Below are 17,114 nucleotides of genomic sequence, written 5' to 3'. Positions count from 1 at the left end.
GAACCGGGCTTCGACGTTTACCACCAGCTTCACTTGGGCGCCCACTCCAGAAAAACCCGAAAAATCACGAACGTTGGACGATTGCTCCCACACAAAAAGTGCCAGCCAGTCAAGCTCCTGCTGCTCCTCACCGGCCATTGGCAGCGCATCTACAGCACCACAGACATCGGGGCTCCGGGCTTTCCCTGACGAACAGGGCTTCGACGTTTACCACCACCTGCACCTGGGCGCCCACTCCAGAAAAACCCGAAAAATCACGAACGTTGGACGATTGCTCCCACACAAAAAGTGCCAGCCAGTCAAGCTCCTGCTGCTCCTCACTGGCCATTGGCAGCGCATCTACAGCACCACAGACATCGGGGCTCCGGGCTTTCCCTGACGAACAGGGCTTCGACGCTTACCACCAGCTGCACCTGGGGGGCCCACTGAAAGAAACCCCGAAAAATCGGGAACGTCGGATGATTACTCCCACACCGAAAGTGCCAGCCAGTCAAGCTCTTGCTGCTCCTCACCGGCCATTGGCAGCGCATCTACAGCACCACAGACATCGGGGCTCCGGGCTTTCCCTGACGAACAGGGCTTCGACGCTTACCACCAGCTGCACCTGGGCGCCCATTAGAAAAAAAACCCAAGAAAAATCACGAACGTTGGACGATTGCTCCCACACCAAAAGTGCCAGCCAGTCAAGCTCTTGCTGCTCCTCACCGGCCATTGGCAGCGCATCGACAGCACCACAGACATCGGGGCTCCGGGCTTTCCCTGACGAACAGGGCTTCGACGTTTACCACCAGCTGCACCTGGGGGCCCCACTGAAAAAAAACCCGAAAAAGCATGAACGTCGGACGATTGCTCTCACACCGAAAGTGCCAGCCAGACAAGCTCTTGCTGCTAATCACCGGCCATTGGCAGCGCATCTACAGCACCACAGACATCGGGGCTCCGGGCTTTCCCTGACGAACAGGGCTTCGACGTTTACCACCAGCTGCACCTGGGCGCCCACTCCAGAAAAACCCGAAAAATCACGAACGTCAGACGATTGCTCCCACACAAAAAGTGCCAGCCAGTCAAGCTCCTGCTGCTCCTCACTGGCCATTGGCAGCGCTTTTACAGCACCACAGACATCGGGGCTCCGGGCTTTCCCTGACGAACAGGGCTTCGATATTTACCACCAGCTGCACCTGGGGCCCCCACTGAAAAAATCCCCGAAAAAGCATGAACTTCGGACGATTGCTCCCACACCGAAAGTGCCAGCCAGTCAAGCTCTTGCTGCTCCTCCACTGCCATTGGCAGCACATCTACAGCACCACAGACATCGGGGCTCCGGGCTTTCCCTAACGAACAGGGCTTCGACGTTTACCACCAGCTGCACCTGGGGGGCCCACTGAAAGAAACACTGAAAAATCGGGAACGTCGGATGATTACTCCCACACCAAAAGTGCCAGCCAGACAAGCTCTTGCTGCTCCTCACCGGCCATTGGCAGCGCATCTACAGCACCACAGACATCGGGGCTCCGGGCTTTCCCTGACGAACAGGGCTTCGACGCTTACCACCAGCTGCACCTGGGCGCCCATTGGAAAAAAAACCAAGAAAAATCACGAACGTTGGACGATTGCTCCCACACCAAAAGTGCCAGCCAGTCAAGCTCTTGCTGCTCTTCCCCGGCCATTGGCAGCACATCTACAGCACCACAGACATCGGGGCTCCGGGCTTTCCCTAACGAACAGGGCTTCGACGTTTACCACCAGCTGCACCTGGGGGGCCAACTAAAAAAAGCCCCGAAAAATCACGAACGTCGGACGATTGCTCCCACACAAAAAGTGCCAGCCAGTCAAGCTCCTGCTGCTCCTCACCGGCCATTGGCAGCGCATCTACAGCACCACAGACATCGGGGCTCTGAGCTTTCCCTGACGAACAGGGCTTCGATATTTACCACCTGCTGCACCTGGGCGCCCACTGGAAAAATCCCCGAAAAATCACGAACGTCGGACGATTGCTCCCACACCGAAAGTGCCAGCCAGTCCAGCTCTTGCTGCTCCTCCCCGGCCATTGGCAGCGCATCTACAGCACCACAGACATCGGGGCTCCGGGCTTTCCCTAACGAACAGGGCTTCGACGTTTACCACCAGCTGCACCTGGGGGGCCAACTGAAAAAAACCCAAGAAAAATCACGAACGTTGGACGATTGCTCCCACACCGAAAGTGCCAGCCAGTCAAGCTCTTGCTGCTCCTCACCGGCCATTGGCAGCGCATCTACAGCACCACAGACATCGGGGCTCCGGGCTTTCCCTGACGAACAGGGCTTCGACGTTTACCACCAGCTGCACCTGGGGGGCCCACTGAAAAAAACCCCGAAAAATCATGAACGTCGGACGATTGCTCCCACACAAAAAGTTCCAGCCAGTCAAACTCTTGCTGATCCTCCCCGGCCATTGGCAGCGCATCTACAGCACCACAGACATCGGGGCTCCGGGCTTTCCCTGACGAACAGGGCTTCGACGTTTACCACCAGCTGCACCTGGGGGGCCCACTGAAAAAAACCCTGAAAAATCATGAACGTCAGACGATTGCTCCCACACAAAAAGTTCCAGCCAGTCAAGCTCTTGCTGCTCCTCCCCGGCCATTGGCAGCACATCTACAGCACTACAGAAATCAGGGCTCCGGGCTTTCCCTAACGAACAGGGCTTCGACGTTTACCACCAGCTGCACCTGGGGGGCCCACTGAAAAAAGCCCCGAAAAATCATGAACGTCGTACGATTGCTCCCACACCGAAAGTGCCAGCCAGACAAGCTCTTGCTGCTCCTCACCGGCCATTGGCAGCGCATCTACAGCACCACAGACATCGGGGCTCCGGGCTTTCCCTGACGAACAGGGCTTCGACGTTTACCACCACCTGCACCTGGGCGCCCACTCCAGAAAAACCCTAAAAATCACGAACGTCGGACGATTGCTCCCACACAAAAAGTGCCAGCCAGTCAAGCTCCTGCTGCTCCTCACCGGCCATTGGCAGCGCATCTACAGCACCACAGACATCGGGGCTCCGGGCTTTCCCTGACGAACAGGGCTTCGACGCTTACCACCAGCTGCACCTGGGGGGCCCACTGAAAGAAACCCCGAAAAATCGGGAATGTCGGATGATTACTCCCACACCGAAAGTGCCAGCCAGTCAAGCTCTTGCTGCTCCTCACCGGCCATTGGCAGCGCATCTACAGCACCACAGACATCGGGGCTCCGGGCTTTCCCTGACGAACAGGGCTTCGACGCTTACCACCAGCTGCACCTGGGCGCCCATTAGAAAAAAAACCCAAGAAAAATCACGAACGTTGGACGATTGCTCCCACACCAAAAGTGCCAGCCAGTCAAGCTCTTGCTGCTCCTCCCCGGCCATTGGCAGCGCATCTACAGCACCACAGACATCGGGGCTCCGGGCTTTCCCTGACGAACAGGGCTTCGACGTTTACCACCAGCTGCACCTGGGGGCCCCACTGAAAAAAAACCCGAAAAAGCATGAACGTCGGACGATTGCTCCCACACCGAAAGTGCCAGCCAGACAAGCTCTTGCTGCTAATCACCGGCCATTGGCAGCACATCTACAGCACCACAGACATCGGGGTTCCGGGCTTTCCCTGACTAACAGGGCTTCGACGTTTACCACCACCTGTGCCTGGGAGTCCACTCCAAAAAAACCCGAAAAATCACAAACTTCGGACGATTGCTCCCACACCGAAAGTGCCAGCCAGTCAAGCTCTTGCTGCTCCTCACCGGCCATTGGCAGCGCATCTACAGCACCACAGACATCGGGGCTCCGGGCTTTCCCTGACGAACAGGGCTTCGACGTTTACCACCAGCTGCACCTGGGCGCCCACTGAAAAAAACCCCGAAAAATCACGAACGTTGGACGATTGCTCCCACACCGAAAGTGCCAGCCAGTCAAGCTCTTGCTGCTCATCACCGGCCATTGGCAGCGCATCTACAGCACCACAGACATCGGGGCTCCGGGCTTTCCCTGACGAACCGGGCTTCGACGTTTACCACCAGCTGCACCTGGTCGCCCACTCCAGAAAAACCCGAAAAATCACGAACGTCAGACGATTGCTCCCACACAAAAAGTGCCAGCCAGTCAAGCTCCTGCTGCTCCTCACTGGCCATTGGCAGCGCATTTACAGCACCACAGACATCGGGGCTCCGGGCTTTCCCTGACGAACAGGGCTTCGATATTTACCACCACCTGCACCTGGGGCCCCCACTGAAAAAATCCCCGAAAAAGCATGAACTTCGGACGATTGCTCCCACACCGAAAGTGCCAGCCAGTCAATCTCTTGCTGCTCTTCCCCGGCCATTGGCAGCACATCTACAGCACCACAGACATCGGGGCTCCGGGCTTTCCCTAACGAACAGGGCTTCGACGTTTACCACCAGCTGCACCTGGGGGGCCAACTAAAAAAAGCCCCGAAAAATCACGAACGTCGGACGATTGCTCCCACACAAAAAGTGCCAGCCAGTCAAGCTCCTGCTGCTCCTCACCGGCCATTGGCAGCGCATCTACAGCACCACAGACATCGGTGCTCTGAGCTTTCCCTGACGAACAGGGCTTCGATATTTACCACCTGCTGCACCTGGGCGCCCACTGGAAAAATCCCCAAAAAATCACGAACGTCGGACGATTGCTCCCACACCGAAAGTGCCAGCCAGTCCAGCTCTTGCTGCTCCTCCCCGGCCATTGGCAGCGCATCTACAGCACCACAGACATCGGGGCTCCGGGCTTTCCCTAACGAACAGGGCTTCGACGTTTACCACCAGCTGCACCTGGGGGGCCAACTGAAAAAAACCCAAGAAAAATCACGAACGTTGGACGATTGCTCCCACACCGAAAGTGCCAGCCAGTCAAGATCTTGCTGCTCCTCACCGGCCATTGGCAGCGCATCTACAGCACCACAGACATCGGGGCTCCGGGCTTTCCCTGACGAACAGGGCTTCGACGTTTACCACCAGCTGCACCTGGGGGGCCCACTGAAAAAAACCCCGAAAAATCATGAACGTCGGACGATTGCTCCCACACAAAAAGTTCCAGCCAGTCAAACTCTTGCTGCTCCTCCCCGGCCATTGGCAGCGCATCTACAGCACCACAGACATCGGGGCTCCGGGCTTTCCCTGACGAACAGGGCTTCGACGTTTACCACCAGCTGCACCTGGGGGGCCCACTGAAAAAAACCCTGAAAAATCATGAACGTCGGACGATTGCTCCCACACAAAAAGTTCCAGCCAGTCAAGCTCTTGCTGCTCCTCCCCGGCCATTGGCAGCACATCTACAGCACTACAGACATCAGGGCTCCGGGCTTTCCCTAACGAACAGGGCTTCGACGTTTACCACCAGCTGCACCTGGGGGGCCAACTGAAAAAAGCCCCGAAAAATCATGAACGTCGGACGATTGCTCCCACACAAAAAGTGCCAGCCAGACAAGCTCTTGCTGCTCCTCACCGGCCATTGGCAGCGCATCTACAGCACCACAGACATCGGGGCTCCGGGCTTTCCCTGACGAACAGGGCTTCGACGTTTACCACCATCTGCACCTGGGGGGCCCACTGAAAAAAACCCCGAAAAATCATGAACGTCGGACGATTGCTCCCACGCAAAAAGTTCCAGCCAGTCAAACTCTTGCTGCTCCTCCCCGGCCATTGGCAGCGCATCTACAGCACCACAGACATCGGGGCTCCGGGCTTTCCCTGACGAACTGGGCTTCGACGTTTACCACCACCAGCACCTGGGCGCCCACTGAAAAAAACCCCGAAAAATCACGAACGTTGGACGATTGCTCCCACACCGAAAGTGCCAGCCAGTCAAGCTCTTGCTGCTCATCACCGGCCATTGGCAGCGCATCTACAGCACCACAGACATCGGGGCTCCGGGCTTTCCCTGACGAACCGGGCTTCGACGTTTACCACCAGCTTCACCCGGGCGCCCACTCCAGAAAAACCCGAAAAATCACGAACGTCAGACGATTGCTCCCACACAAAAAGTGCCAGCCAGTCAAGCTCCTGCTGCTCCTTACCGGCCGTTGGCAGCGCATCTACAGCACCACAGACATCGGGTCTCCGGGCTTTCCCTGACGAACAGGGCTTCGACGTTTACCACCACCTGCACCTGGGCGCCCACTCCAGAAAAACCCTAAAAATCACGAACGTCGGACGATTGCTCCCACACAAAAAGTGCCAGCCAGTCAAGCTCCTGCTGCTCCTCACCGGCCATTGGCAGCGCATCTACAGCACCACAGACATCGGGGCTCCGGGCTTTCCCTGACGAACAGGGCTTCGACGCTTACCACCAGCTGCACCTGGGGGGCCCACTGAAAGAAACCCCGAAAAATCGGGAACGTCGGATGATTACTCCCACACCGAAAGTGCCAGCCAGTCAAGCTCTTGCTGCTCCTCACCGGCCATTGGCAGCGCATCTACAGCACCACAGACATCGGGGCTCCGGGCTTTCCCTGACGAACAGGGCTTCGACATTTACCACCAGCTGCACCTGGGCGCCCATTAGAAAAAAAACCCAAGAAAAATCACGAACGTTGGACGATTGCTCCCACACCAAAAGTGCCAGCCAGTCAAGCTCTTGCTGCTCCTCCCCGGCCATTGGCAGCGCATCTACAGCACCACAGACATCGGGGCTCCGGGCTTTCCCTGACGAACAGGGCTTCGATGTTTACCACCAGCTGCACCTGGGGGCCCCACTGAAAAAAAACCCGAAAAAGCATGAACGTCGGACGATTGCTCCCACACCGAAAGTGCCAGCCAGACAAGCTCTTGCTGCTAATCACCGGCCATTGGCAGCGCATCTACAGCACCACAGACATCGGGGCTCCGGGCTTTCCCTGACGAACAGGGCTTCGACGTTTACCACCAGCTGCACCTGGGCGCCCACTGAAAAAAACCCCGAAAAATCACGAACGTTGGACGATTGCTCCCACACCGAAAGTGCCAGCCAGTCAAGCTCTTGCTGCTCCTCACCGGCCATTGGCAGCGCATCTACAGCACCACAGACATCGGGGCTCCGGGCTTTCCCTGACGAACAGGGCTTCGACATTTACCACCAGCTGCACCTGGTCGCCCACTCCAGAAAAACCCGAAAAATCACGAACGTCAGACGATTGCTCCCACACAAAAAGTGCCAGCCAGTCAAGCTCTTGCTGCTCCTCACCGGCCATTGGCAGCGCATTTACAGCACCACAGACATCGGGGCTCCGGGCTTTCCCTGACGAACAGGGCTTCGATATTTACCACCAGCTGCACCTGGGGCCCCCACTGAAAAAAACCCCGAAAAATCACGAACGTTGGACGATTGCTCCCACACCGAAAGTGCCAGCCAGTCAAGCTCTTGCTGCTCATCACCGGCCATTGGCAGCGCATCTACAGCACCACAGACATCGGGGCTCCGGGCTTTCCCTGACGAACAGGGCTTCGACGTTTACCACCAGCTGCACCTGGGGGGCCCACTGAAAAAAACCCCGAAAAATCACGAACGTCAGACGATTGCTCCCACACAAAAAGTGCCAGCCAGTCAAGCTCCTGCTGCTCCTCACTGGCCATTGGCAGCGCATCTACAGCACCACAGACATCGGGGCTCCGGGCTTTCCCTGACGAACAGGGCTTCGACGTTTACCACCAGCTGCACCTGGGGGGCCCACTGAAAAAAACCCTGAAAAATCATGAACGTCGGACGATTGCTCCCACACCAAAAGTTCCAGCCAGTCAAGCTCTTGCTGCTCCTCCCCGGCCATTGGCAGCACATCTACAGCACTACAGACATCAGGGCTCCGGGCTTTCCCTGACGAACAGGGCTTCGACGTTTACCACCAGCTGCACCTGGGGGGCCAACTGAAAAAAGCCCCGAAAAATCATGAACGTCGTACGATTGCTCCCACACCGGAAGTGCCAGCCAGACAAGCTCTTGCTGCTCCTCACCGGCCATTGGCAGCGCATCTACAGCACCACAGACATCGGGGCTCCGGGCTTTCCCTGACGAACAGGGCTTCGACGTTTACCACCACCAGCACCTGGGCGCCCACTGAAAAAAACCCCGAAAAATCACGAACGTTGGACGATTGCTCCCACACCGAAAGTGCCAGCCAGTCAAGCTCTTGCTGCTCCTCCCCGGCCATTGGCAGCGCATCTACAGCACCACAGACATCGGGGCTCCGGGCTTTCCCTGACGAACCGGGCTTCGACGTTTACCACCAGCTTCACTTGGGCGCCCACTCCAGAAAAACCCGAAAAATCACGAACGTTGGACGATTGCTCCCACACAAAAAGTGCCAGCCAGTCAAGCTCCTGCTGCTCCTCACTGGCCATTGGCAGCGCTTTTACAGCACCACAGACATCGGGGCTCCGGGCTTTCCCTGACGAACAGGGCTTCGATATTTACCACCAGCTGCACCTGGGGCCCCCACTGAAAAAATCCCCGAAAAAGCATGAACTTCGGACGATTGCTCCCACACCGAAAGTGCCAGCCAGTCAAGCTCTTGCTGCTCCTCCACTGCCATTGGCAGCACATCTACAGCACCACAGACATCGGGGCTCCGGGCTTTCCCTAACGAACAGGGCTTCGACGTTTACCACCAGCTGCACCTGGGGGGCCCACTGAAAGAAACACTGAAAAATCGGGAACGTCGGATGATTACTCCCACACCAAAAGTGCCAGCCAGACAAGCTCTTGCTGCTCCTCACCGGCCATTGGCAGCGCATCTACAGCACCACAGACATCGGGGCTCCGGGCTTTCCCTGACGAACAGGGCTTCGACGCTTACCACCAGCTGCACCTGGGCGCCCATTGGAAAAAAAACCAAGAAAAATCACGAACGTTGGACGATTGCTCCCACACCAAAAGTGCCAGCCAGTCAAGCTCCTGCTGCTCATCACCGGCCATTGGCAGCGCATCTACAGCACCACAGACATCGGGGCTCCGGGCTTTCCCTGACGAACAGGGCTTCGACGTTTACCACCAGCTGCACCTGGGGGCCCCACTGAAAAAAACCCCGAAAAAGCATGAACGTCGGACGATTGCTCCCACACCGAAAGTGCCAGCCAGACAAGCTCTTGCTGCTCCTCACCGGCCATTGGCAGCGCATCTACAGCACCACAGACATCGGGGTTCCGGGCTTTCCCTGACGAACAGGGCTTCGACGTTTACCACCACCTGTGCCTGGGAGTCCACTCCAAAAAAACCCGAAAAATCACAAACGTCGGACAATTGCTCCCACACAAAAAGTGCCAGCCAGTCAAGCTCTTGCTGCTCCTCACCGGCCATTGGCAGCGCATCTACAGCACCACAGACATCGGGGCTCCGGGCTTTCCCTGACGAACAGGGCTTCGACGTTTACCACCATCTGCACCTGGGGGGCCCACTGAAAAAAACCCTGAAAAATCATGAACGTCGGACGATTGCTCCCACACAAAAAGTGCCAGCCAGTCAAGCTCTTGCTGCTCCTCCCCGGCCATTGGCAGCGCATCTACAGCACCACAGACATCGGGGCTCCGGGCTTTCCCTGACGAACAGGGCTTCGACGTTTACCACCAGCTGCACCTGGGCGCCCACTGAAAAAAACCCCGAAAAATCACGAACGTTGGACGATTGCTCCTACACAAAAAGTGCCAGCCAGTCAAGCTCTTGCTGCTCATCACCGGCCATTGGCAGCGCATCTACAGCACCACAGACATCGGGGCTCCGGGCTTTCCCTGACGAACCGGGCTTCGAAGTTTACCACCAACTTCACCTGGGCGCCCACTCCAGAAAAACCCGAAAAATCACGAACGTCAGACGATTGCTCCCACACAAAAAGTGCCAGCCACTCAAGCTCTTGCTGCTCCTCCCCGGCCATTGGCAGCGCATCTACAGCACCACAGACATCGGGGCTCCGGGCTTTCCCTGACGAACCGGGCTTCGAAGTTTACCACCAGCTGCACCTGGTCGCCCACTCCAGAAAAACCCAAAAAATCACGAACGTCAGACGATTGCTCCCACACAAAAAGTGCCAGCCAGTCAAGCTCCTGCTGCTCCTCACTGGCCATTGGCAGCGCATTTACAGCACCACAGACATCGGGGCTCCGGGCTTTCCCTGACGAACAGGGCTTCGATATTTACCACCAGCTGCACCTGGGGCCCCCACTGAAAAAATCCCCGAAAAAGCATGAACTTCGGACGATTGCTCCCACACCGAAAGTGCCAGCCAGTCAAGCTCTTGCTGCTCCTCCCCGGCCATTGGCAGCACATCTACAGCACCACAGACATCGGGGCTCCGGGCTTTCCCTAACTAACAGGGCTTCGACGTTTACCACCAGCTGCACCTGGGGGGCCAACTAAAAAAAGCCCCGAAAAATCACGAACGTCGGACGATTGCTCCCACACAAAAAGTGCCAGCCAGTCAAGCTCCTGCTGCTCCTCACCGGCTATTGGCAGCGCATCTACAGCACCACAGACATCGGGGCTCTGAGCTTTCCCTGACGAACAGGGCTTCGATATTTACCACCTGCTGCACCTGGGCGCCCACTGGAAAAATCCCCGAAAAATCACGAACGTCGGACGATTGCTCCCACACCGAAAGTGCCAGCCAGTCAAGCTCTTGCTGCTCCTCACCGGCCATTGGCAGCGCATCTACAGCACCACAGACATCGGGGCTCCGGGCTTTCCCTGACGAACAGGGCTTCGACGCTTACCACCAGCTGCACCTGGGCGCCCATTGGAAAAAAAACCAAGAAAAATCACGAACGTTGGACGATTGCTCCCACACCAAAAGTGCCAGCCAGTCCAGCTCTTGCTGCTCATCACCGGCCATTGGCAGCGCATCTACAGCACCACAGACATCGGGGCTCCGGGCTTTCCCTGACGAACAGGGCTTCGACGTTTACCACCAGCTGCACCTGGGCGCCCATTGGAAAAAAACCCAAGAAAAATCACGAACGTTGGACAATTGCTCCCACACCGAAAGTGCCAGCCAGTCAAGCTCTTGCTGCTCCTCACCGGCAATTGGCAGCGCATCTACAGCACCACAGACATCGGGGCTCCGGGCTTTCCCTGACGAACAGGGCTTCGACGTTTACCACCAGCTGCACCAGGGCGGCCCAATGAAAAAAACCCCGAAAAAGCATGAACGTCGGACGATTGCTCCGGCACCGAAAGTGCCAGCCAGTCAAGCTCTTGCTGCTCCTCACCGGCCATTGGCAGCACATCTACAGCACCACAGACATCGGGGCTCCGGGCTTTCCCTGACGAACAGGGCTTCGACGTTTACCATTACCTGTGCCTGGGAGTCCACTCCAAAAAAACCCGAAAAATCACAAACGTCAGACGATTGCTCCCACACCGAAAGTGCCAGCCAGTCAAGCTCTTGCTGCTCATCACCGGCCATTGGCAGCGCATCTACAGCACCACAGACATCGGGGCTCCGGGCTTTCCCTGACGAACAGGGCTTCGACGTTTACCACCAGCTGCACCTGGGGGGCCCACTGAAAAAAACCCCGAAAAATCACGAACGTCAGACGATTGCTCCCACACAAAAAGTGCCAGCCAGTCAAGCTCCTGCTGCTCCTCACTGGCCATTGGCAGCGCATCTACAGCACCACAGACATCGGGGCTCCGGGCTTTCCCTGACGAACAGGGCTTCGACGTTTACCACCAGCTGCACCTGGGGGGCCCACTGAAAAAAACCCTGAAAAATCATGAACGTCGGACGATTGCTCCCACACCAAAAGTTCCAGCCAGTCAAGCTCTTGCTGCTCCTCCCCGGCCATTGGCAGCACATCTACAGCACTACAGACATCAGGGCTCCGGGCTTTCCCTGACGAACAGGGCTTCGACGTTTACCACCAGCTGCACCTGGGGGGCCAACTGAAAAAAGCCCCGAAAAATCATGAACGTCGTACGATTGCTCCCACACCGGAAGTGCCAGCCAGACAAGCTCTTGCTGCTCCTCACCGGCCATTGGCAGCGCATCTACAGCACCACAGACATCGGGGCTCCGGGCTTTCCCTGACGAACAGGGCTTCGACGTTTACCACCACCAGCACCTGGGCGCCCACTGAAAAAAACCCCGAAAAATCACGAACGTTGGACGATTGCTCCCACACCGAAAGTGCCAGCCAGTCAAGCTCTTGCTGCTCCTCCCCGGCCATTGGCAGCGCATCTACAGCACGACAGACATCGGGGCTCCGGGCTTTCCCTGACGAACCGGGCTTCGACGTTTACCACCAGCTTCACTTGGGCGCCCACTCCAGAAAAACCCGAAAAATCACGAACGTTGGACGATTGCTCCCACACAAAAAGTGCCAGCCAGTCAAGCTCCTGCTGCTCCTCACTGGCCATTGGCAGCGCTTTTACAGCACCACAGACATCGGGGCTCCGGGCTTTCCCTGACGAACAGGGCTTCGATATTTACCACCAGCTGCACCTGGGGCCCCCACTGAAAAAATCCCCGAAAAAGCATGAACTTCGGACGATTGCTCCCACACCGAAAGTGCCAGCCAGTCAAGCTCTTGCTGCTCCTCCACTGCCATTGGCAGCACATCTACAGCACCACAGACATCGGGGCTCCGGGCTTTCCCTAACGAACAGGGCTTCGACGTTTACCACCAGCTGCACCTGGGGGGCCCACTGAAAGAAACACTGAAAAATCGGGAACGTCGGATGATTACTCCCACACCAAAAGTGCCAGCCAGACAAGCTCTTGCTGCTCCTCACCGGCCATTGGCAGCGCATCTACAGCACCACAGACATCGGGGCTCCGGGCTTTCCCTGACGAACAGGGCTTCGACGCTTACCACCAGCTGCACCTGGGCGCCCATTGGAAAAAAAACCAAGAAAAATCACGAACGTTGGACGATTGCTCCCACACCAAAAGTGCCAGCCAGTCAAGCTCCTGCTGCTCATCACCGGCCATTGGCAGCGCATCTACAGCACCACAGACATCGGGGCTCCGGGCTTTCCCTGACGAACAGGGCTTCGACGTTTACCACCAGCTGCACCTGGGGGCCCCACTGAAAAAAACCCCGAAAAAGCATGAACGTCGGACGATTGCTCCCACACCGAAAGTGCCAGCCAGACAAGCTCTTGCTGCTCCTCACCGGCCATTGGCAGCGCATCTACAGCACCACAGACATCGGGGTTCCGGGCTTTCCCTGACGAACAGGGCTTCGACGTTTACCACCACCTGTGCCTGGGAGTCCACTCCAAAAAAACCCGAAAAATCACAAACGTCGGACAATTGCTCCCACACAAAAAGTGCCAGCCAGTCAAGCTCTTGCTGCTCCTCACCGGCCATTGGCAGCGCATCTACAGCACCACAGACATCGGGGCTCCGGGCTTTCCCTGACGAACAGGGCTTCGACGTTTACCACCATCTGCACCTGGGGGGCCCACTGAAAAAAACCCTGAAAAATCATGAACGTCGGACGATTGCTCCCACACAAAAAGTGCCAGCCAGTCAAGCTCTTGCTGCTCCTCCCCGGCCATTGGCAGCGCATCTACAGCACCACAGACATCGGGGCTCCGGGCTTTCCCTGACGAACAGGGCTTCGACGTTTACCACCAGCTGCACCTGGGCGCCCACTGAAAAAAACCCCGAAAAATCACGAACGTTGGACGATTGCTCCTACACAAAAAGTGCCAGCCAGTCAAGCTCTTGCTGCTCATCACCGGCCATTGGCAGCGCATCTACAGCACCACAGACATCGGGGCTCCGGGCTTTCCCTGACGAACCGGGCTTCGAAGTTTACCACCAACTTCACCTGGGCGCCCACTCCAGAAAAACCCGAAAAATCACGAACGTCAGACGATTGCTCCCACACAAAAAGTGCCAGCCACTCAAGCTCTTGCTGCTCCTCCCCGGCCATTGGCAGCGCATCTACAGCACCACAGACATCGGGGCTCCGGGCTTTCCCTGACGAACCGGGCTTCGAAGTTTACCACCAGCTGCACCTGGTCGCCCACTCCAGAAAAACCCAAAAAATCACGAACGTCAGACGATTGCTCCCACACAAAAAGTGCCAGCCAGTCAAGCTCCTGCTGCTCCTCACTGGCCATTGGCAGCGCATTTACAGCACCACAGACATCGGGGCTCCGGGCTTTCCCTGACGAACAGGGCTTCGATATTTACCACCAGCTGCACCTGGGGCCCCCACTGAAAAAATCCCCGAAAAAGCATGAACTTCGGACGATTGCTCCCACACCGAAAGTGCCAGCCAGTCAAGCTCTTGCTGCTCCTCCCCGGCCATTGGCAGCACATCTACAGCACCACAGACATCGGGGCTCCGGGCTTTCCCTAACTAACAGGGCTTCGACGTTTACCACCAGCTGCACCTGGGGGGCCAACTAAAAAAAGCCCCGAAAAATCACGAACGTCGGACGATTGCTCCCACACAAAAAGTGCCAGCCAGTCAAGCTCCTGCTGCTCCTCACCGGCTATTGGCAGCGCATCTACAGCACCACAGACATCGGGGCTCTGAGCTTTCCCTGACGAACAGGGCTTCGATATTTACCACCTGCTGCACCTGGGCGCCCACTGGAAAAATCCCCGAAAAATCACGAACGTCGGACGATTGCTCCCACACCGAAAGTGCCAGCCAGTCAAGCTCTTGCTGCTCCTCACCGGCCATTGGCAGCGCATCTACAGCACCACAGACATCGGGGCTCCGGGCTTTCCCTGACGAACAGGGCTTCGACGCTTACCACCAGCTGCACCTGGGCGCCCATTGGAAAAAAAACCAAGAAAAATCACGAACGTTGGACGATTGCTCCCACACCAAAAGTGCCAGCCAGTCCAGCTCTTGCTGCTCATCACCGGCCATTGGCAGCGCATCTACAGCACCACAGACATCGGGGCTCCGGGCTTTCCCTGACGAACAGGGCTTCGACGTTTACCACCAGCTGCACCTGGGCGCCCATTGGAAAAAAACCCAAGAAAAATCACGAACGTTGGACAATTGCTCCCACACCGAAAGTGCCAGCCAGTCAAGCTCTTGCTGCTCCTCACCGGCAATTGGCAGCGCATCTACAGCACCACAGACATCGGGGCTCCGGGCTTTCCCTGACGAACAGGGCTTCGACGTTTACCACCAGCTGCACCAGGGCGGCCCAATGAAAAAAACCCCGAAAAAGCATGAACGTCGGACGATTGCTCCGGCACCGAAAGTGCCAGCCAGTCAAGCTCTTGCTGCTCCTCACCGGCCATTGGCAGCACATCTACAGCACCACAGACATCGGGGCTCCGGGCTTTCCCTGACGAACAGGGCTTCGACGTTTACCATTACCTGTGCCTGGGAGTCCACTCCAAAAAAACCCGAAAAATCACAAACGTCAGACGATTGCTCCCACACCGAAAGTGCCAGCCAGTCAAGCTCTTGCTGCTCCTCACCGGCCATTGGCAGCGCATCGACAGCACCACAGACATCGGGGCTCCGGGCTTTCCCTGACGAACAGGGCTTCCACGTTTACCACCAGCTGCACCTGGGCGCCCACTGAAAAAAACCCCGAAAAATCGGGAACGTCGGATGATTACTCCCACACCGAAAGTGCCAGCCAGTCAAGCTCTTGCTGCTCCTCACCGGCCATTGGCAGCGCATCTACAGCACCACAGACATCGGGGCTCCGGGCTTTCCCTGACGAACAGGGCTTCGATATTTACCACCAGCTGCACCTGGGGGCCCCACTGAAAAAATCCCCGAAAAAGCATGAACTTCGGACGATTGCTCCCACACCGAAAGTGCCAGCCAGTCAAGCTCTTGCTGCTCCTCCCCGGCCATTGGCAGCACATCTACAGCACTACAGACATCGGGGCTCCGGGCTTTCCCTAACGAACAGGGCTTCGACGTTTACCACCAGCTGCACCTGGGGGGCCCACTGAAAGAAACCCTGAAAAATCGGGAACGTCGGATGATTACTCCCACACCAAAAGTGCCAGCCAGTCAAGCTCTTGCTGCTCCTCACCGGCCATTGGCAGCGCATCTACAGCACCACAGACATCGGGGCTCCGGGCTTTCCCTGACGAACAGGGCTTCGACGCTTACCACCAGCTGCACCTGGGGGGCCCACTGAAAGAAACCCCGAAAAATCGGGAACGTCGGATGATTACTCCCACACAAAAAGTGCCAGCCAGTCGAGCTCCTGCTGCTCCTCACCGGCCATTGGCAGCGCATCTACAGCACCACAGACATCGGGGCTCTGAGCTTTCCCTGACGAACAGGGCTTCGATATTTAATACCTGCTGCACCTGGGCGCCCACTGGAAAAATCCCCGAAAAATCACGAACGTCGGACGATTGCTCCCACACCGAAAGTGCCAGCCAGTCAAGCTCTTGCTGCTCCTCACCGGCCATTGGCAGCGCATCTACAGCACCACAGACATCGGGGCTCCGGGCTTTCCCTGACGAACAGGGCTTCGACGCTTACCACCAGCTGCACCTGGGCGCCCATTGGAAAAAAAACCAAGAAAAATCACGAACGTTGGACGATTGCTCCCACACCAAAAGTGCCAGCCAGTCCAGCTCTTGCTGCTCATCACCGGCCATTGGCAGCGCATCTACAGCACCACAGACATCGGGGCACTGGGCTTTCCCTGACGAACAGGGCTTCGACGTTTACCACCAGCTGCACCTGGGCGCCCATTGGAAAAAAACCCAAGAAAAATCACGAATGTTGGACAATTGCTCCCACACCGAAAGTGCCAGCCAGTCAAGCTCTTGCTGCTCATCACCGGCCATCGGCAGCGCATCTACAGCACCACAGACATCGGGGCTCCGGGCTTTCCCTGACGAACAGGGCTTCGACGTTTACCACCAGCTGCACCTGGGCGGCCCAATGAAAAAAACCCCGAAAAAGCATGAACGTCGGACGATTGCTCCGGCACCGAAAGTGCCAGCCAGTCAAGCTCTTGCTGCTCCTCACCGGCCATTGGCAGCACATCTACAGCACCACAGACATCGGGGTTCCGGGCTTTCCCTGACGAACAGGGCTTCGACGTTTACCATTACCTGTGCCTGGGAGTCCACTCCAAAAAAACCCGAAAAATCACAAACGTCAGACGATTGCTCCCACACCGAAAGTGCCAGCCAGTCAAGCTCTTGCTGCTCCTCA

The sequence above is a fragment of the Chlamydotis macqueenii genome, chromosome W (assembly GCF_036417535.1).
Source record: "Chlamydotis macqueenii isolate bChlMac1 chromosome W, bChlMac1.mat, whole genome shotgun sequence".
Taxonomy (NCBI): domain Eukaryota; kingdom Metazoa; phylum Chordata; class Aves; order Otidiformes; family Otididae; genus Chlamydotis; species Chlamydotis macqueenii.
Note: the sequence above shows the minus strand (reverse complement) of the source record.